Source organism: Epinephelus moara, chromosome 22, assembly GCF_006386435.1.
Source record: "Epinephelus moara isolate mb chromosome 22, YSFRI_EMoa_1.0, whole genome shotgun sequence".
Taxonomy (NCBI): domain Eukaryota; kingdom Metazoa; phylum Chordata; class Actinopteri; order Perciformes; family Serranidae; genus Epinephelus; species Epinephelus moara.
The window spans coordinates 6,184,970-6,190,926 of NC_065527.1; positions in this window are offsets into that span (position 1 = coordinate 6,184,970).

Genomic DNA, 5,957 nt, shown 5'->3' on the forward strand with positions numbered 1-5,957 from the left:
TCAGTAAGTCCACGATTGTCTGCCACCAAACGGCTCTGTCACTCAGTTCCCAGCTGATTATTTCTCTGTGCGTTTTTGGTGCAGCTGGGTGATGGACGCTCAGCCTGTCATCCGGCTGTCCTTGGCGTCACTGTGGCTCTGCAGAGTGGTATGTATGAGTTCATTTTTTCCCAAGATGTTAGTTTAAATATGTATTAATCCACTAAATTGTAGTTTTGTGCTTTTCCTTGTAGAGACCCGGGTACATCGTTTGGCCAGTGTTCAGCCACCTCTCCAGGAATCCACGCTGCTGTTTTGGCTCCGTTTTGTTTGACTTCCAGCGTTTTCGCTCTTTAAATAAAATGTACTTTTGATTTGTTGTGGCTCTCCAGAATGTCCTGATATGAAGCGACTCATAGCTGTCCAGGCGCATACTTAAAGGACATTCCGCTGTTTTAAACAATTTAATTTGTGTTAATTGTAACATTTGTTTAATGTGTCTTTGTTTTTTGTCTTTGGTCAGGTGCTGTGGGTCTGCAGTGGCAGTTCAGTTCCCGGTGGTGGTCTTCTTCACGATTTTCTTTGGCTCTGTGTGAGTGCATTGTCACGGGTGTTTAATTTAGGACCCTCCTTGGTTTGCCCCTGCCACCTGGTAAGCCCCAGCCCTGTCCTCATACCCTTTCCCTGCCTGGTGCTAATTTTAACTAATAATCATGCTGTGACATTGGATTTTCTTCACTTTGATAATTATTTTTGTTCAATAAAGCTTTGCTCCTTTTTTAAATTGAAAACAGCCTCTTGCCCTGTGGTATTTTTGACCTGACTCCTTAAAGGGATAGTGCACCCAAAAATGAAAAGTCGGCCATTATCTACTCACCCATATGCCGATGTACACACGTGAGCACGGTGCACAGAGAGGCAGTCAGAGCTACAGGCTACAATGAGGCTAAAAACAGAGTTCAAATGACGTTTTTACAAACAACTTTTTATGTCGGGGCTTCAGCACACTTGGATCACTACGGACGAGCAGTATGGAGATATTTTGTGGTTTCAATTATGTGTTTTTGGATGTTTGAATCTGGGGTGCCGTAAGCCTCCATTAGGTGGAGTTGTGTTGCTACCTCCTCTCCCCTTGGATCTCCGCAAGTGATGTGAGGACTCTAAAACTTCACCTGAGCCTCCTCGGCATATGGGTGAGTAGATAATGGGTGAATTTTCATTTTTGGGTGCACTATCCCTTTAAAACCTTAACTTAGATTTTCCTGGTGTGAATTTCCCCCAGGTGGCGTTGTCACAACCTGTAGATCCTGGCTCTTGCCACACTTACTGCTACATACTGCAAAATTGGACCAGATGTAGTAGAATATCCTGGTATTTTTTGGCATACTGCATTTGACATACTAAATCTTTTTCTGGCATACTGTACATAGTATGGTAGTATGGGTATTAAGTGGGATTTATACTTGTGCGGCAGACCCTACGCACGTCACCCTACACTGTTGTGAGCATTTATACTTGTTCGGTGGTGTCTGTCACTCTGCAGTTACACCTCCAAGACACTAGTCGGCAGCAGAGGTTTCTGTGAAGTCCTGTAAAGATTAGTTGATTCAAAACACACATTAAACACACATTAAACATGGCTTAATAGCGACAATTTCAAACACAAGTGCAAAAATCAGCTTCACTATAACTTGCAGCATTCACAGACAAACACTTGTCTTTATCTGGACACATTTTCCCCACAAATACAACATGCTAACGTTATTAGCACAAGCCTATGGCATTTTACATTGTATTATTAGCCTAGCCTAGCAGCCTAGCCTAGCAGATCTAGGCTAGCAGCTAGCGATCTTTTCCTCTTCTCATATAAAACCAGGGACAACAGCAACATGTAACAAAGGTAACTACATATTTTGCTCCATTACGACTCACTTTTCACTGAAAAAACTGTTATAATAAACATATTTTCCAAACAAATACAACATGCTAACGTTATTTGCACAAGCCTATGGCATTTTACATTGTATAAGTTGTATAGCTTGGTGACGAGCGGAGATTTCCTCTGCTCATATGAAGCCAGGATAAATCCCTGAAAGATAAACCCAAGACTTAAAATGCTATTTTTGTGGAGGCTTTATTGTCTTCACAATTGTTTCTTATCTGTGAAATTAATGTAAATTAAAGCTTTGTCTCCACTGAGGGAAATGGTTTCAGCTTATGTTTATAGTTACATTTAGAAACCACGTAGGAAAAAAGCAAGCACTCTCAAAACAAATCCCCTCGAAAGGTGCACGGCCAAAAACAGTGACAAAGGGAAAAATGCCAGCACTCATAAATGTCCTTTTGGTAAATTTAATAAACCATCTTGGGTGGCAGTACCAGAAACACAGACGTTTCAACAGAAAGTCCCATACTGAAGAAGACTTTCTGTTGAAACGTCTGTGTTTCTGGTACTGCCACCCAAGTTGGTTTATTAAATTTACCAAAAGGACATTTGTGAGTGCTGGCATTTTTCCCTCTATAGTTACATTTAGACCACACAGATTGATCTGATGCAGGGACTCACTGAACTGTGTTGTTCTGACCAGGTGAGGGCGCCATGCCTTCAGAGTAGAGACAGGAGCCAGATGAAGTACAAGGTGAGACACACTGCATACTGGCCAGAAACTGAAGTTTAAGTGTATGCTAATGAGAGTAGAATTTAATAAGTGCAATACTTGAATTAGTCTTATATGCTCTCTTGATACACAAAAACCTCTTAAATTATCATAACTTTAATAATAAAAAATTCTATATTGACCATCACTGCTATAAATCCAATGTCCTGTGATGTAAGACATTTTACATCCTGTTAAGGCAAATCTTGGCAATCACTGACTGTAACGTGTGCTGAAATCAATATTTGAACACATATTGACAACATTCCAGTGAATCCTCTGTGCCGTCTGTACTCCAGCATGTTGTAAGCATGAGAGGGATGGGGTGGGTTGGCTCTGAAAGATTTGTTAGATGCTTTGTTGACGCAATTATAACGGCTCAAGAATCTCTTTAGAGACGTGGAATATCTTTGGCAGTGTGTGTTTACTACTGGCTGCCATGATTGTTTGTCGTGACTCTTCCAGAAATATCCGTGACAGATGTCTTCAGGCCTCGTCGAGCTTCAGGTGCCGGGATGAATGAAACGACGCATAGAATCAGTCAACGTGGAACTGAAGGTGTTTTAATGGCACCTGTAGCTTGGGCTTTCCACATATATTTCTTCTTACCTGTAGTACTGTTTATCAATTTAGATTTGTTTTGGTGTGAGTTGCAGATATCTGAGGCTAGTGTTTGGGATGTAAACTTCAATGGTGTCTTGCTCAGCTGAGCTGTTAGCTAGCTCAGTGGTGCTAGATGAGCGAGCGGTAGATGCACGTTTCCATCTGCGTAGTGATTGGGTTAGTGGATGTAGTTCGGCAGAGAAAAAATAGTTCCTACGTGGAACTGCTCACAACAAGATCTGTTCAATTCAGTTTTATTTATAAAGCTCATTATCACAAATCACAGTTTGCCTCAGAGGGCTTTATAGCATACAACATCCCTCTGTCCCTTGACCCTCACTGCAGACAAGGAAAAACTCCCCAAAAAAACCTTTAACAGGGAAAAAATGGAAGAGGAACTGAGGAGGGATCCCTCTTCCAGGATGGAGAGACGTGCACTAGATGTTGTGTTTACAGAGCAGATCAAGAGATCAACACAGCTGGTTGACGCACATCCTCTGTGCCGTGAATTGAGCCTTCATTTTCCCAGGAGGTTATACTTGGTGGCGGAAAGAATTGCAGAGTAAAAGCAACTTTTAGGGAACAAATCTAAATGTAGATGGTTCATTATCCTACAGCCATTATAGTGTGCAATCAAACTTACTTCATAATAAGTTAAAACAGAAAACTTGTCTATTTCCCTCGTAAAAGTCTGTGTTGATGAGGCTGTTTGCAGAGGAACACAGTTTGGTATTTAAGTCTAAAATTGCAGATTTGCAGCTTTCTCTCTGACACAGTCACAACATGTGGGGCAGGACACTTTCTGTGGCCTGGTTTTCACGTTCTTCATTACATTATTGTGTACCAAACATTGGCTTCAGGTTCTCCTGTGAGGCGTCTCCATACTGGTGTTTTCATTGTCTGTCCCATTGCACCCTCTAGAGCACATTTGGTGGTAATGGCACAGCAAATAAAGGCCACTGTGGAGACACAGCGACATAGCATTGTTTGTTGCCAAAAACCATGAAAGAACATCAGTTTAGTATGTTGTTAAAAATCATGAAAAACAGTCATAGTATAGTATGTCGTCCAAAATCATGAAAAAAAGTCATAGTATAGCATGTCGTCAAAAAACATGTAAAAACGTCATAGTATAGTATGTTGTCAGAAACCATGAATAAATGTCATAGTATAGTATGTGATTAAAAAGTCATAGAAAAGCAAGTAAAATAAGTCGTAGCATACCATGTAATAAAAAAGTCACACTTTAGTTTGTCGTCAAATTCATGAAAAAAGTCATAGTATAGTATGTTGACAAAAATGATAAAAAACATCAAAGTATAGTAGGTCTTAAGAAATCATGGTATAGTATGTTGTGAAAAACCGTGATGAAAAAGTCATAGTATAGTGTGTCGTCCAAAATCATAGAAAAATGTCATAGTATAGCATGTCGTCCAAAATCATAGAAAAATGTCATAGTATAGTATGTTTTCCAAAATCATGAAAAAATGTCATAGTATAGCATGTCGTCCAAAATCATGAAAAAAAGTCATAGTATAGCATGTCGCCCAAAATCATGAAAAACAGTCATAGTATAGTATGTTGTCCAAAATCATGAAAAAAAGTCATAGTATAGTATGTCGTCCAAAATCATGAAAAACAGTCATAGTATAGTATGTCGTCAAAAAGGATGAAAAAAACATAGTTTTGTTTTGTTTTTTACCATAAGAAACCTCGGAGTAATATTTGATCAAGATTTGTCTTTTAATTCTCATTTAAAACAAACCTCACGGACTGCATTTTTCATCTGCGTAATATTGCGAAAATTAGGCCTATCCTGACATAAAAAGATGCAGAAAAATTGGTCCACGCTTTTGTTACCTCTAGGCTGGATTACTGTAACTCTCTATTATCAGGTAGCTCTAGTAAGTCCTTAAAAACTCTCCAGCTAATTCAGAATGCAGCGGCACGTGTACTAACAGGAACTAAGAAACGAGATCATATTTCTCCTGTTTTAGCTTCTCTGCACTGGCTCCCTGTAAAATCCAGAATTGAATTTAAAATCCTTCTAATGTACAAAGCTTTAAATGGTCAAGCTCCGTCATATCTTAGAGAGCTCATAGTGCCATATTATCCCACCAGAACACTGCGCTCTGAGAACGCAAGGTTACTTGTGGTCCCTAAAGTCTCCAAAGTAGATCAGGAGCCAGAGCCTTCAGCTATCAGGCTCCTCTCCTGTGGAATCATCTTCCTGTTACGGTCCGGGAGGCAGACGCCGTCTCCACATTTAAGACTAGACTTAAGACTTTCCTCTTTGATAAAGCTTATAGTTAGGGCTGGCTCAGGCTTGCCCTGTACCAGCCCCTAGTTAGGCTGACTTAGGCCTAGTCTGCCGGAGGACCCCCTATAATACACCACGCACCTTCTCTCTCTCTTGCTCTCGCTCAAGCTCTCGCTCTCTCTCTCTCTCCTTTGCTAATACTCATGTCCTGTTACTGCATCTTGCTAACTCGGCCATTCTGGATGTCACTAACTTGGCTTCTTCTCCGGAGCCTTTGTGCTCCACTGTCTCTCAGATTAACTCATATCGCAGCGGTGCCTGGATAGTGTGACGTGTGTGGTTGTGCTGCTGCCGTGGTCCTGCCAGATGCCTCCTGCTGCTGCTGCCATCATTAGTCATTAGTCATACTTCTACTGTTATTATACACATATGATTATTGTCACATATATATACTATCA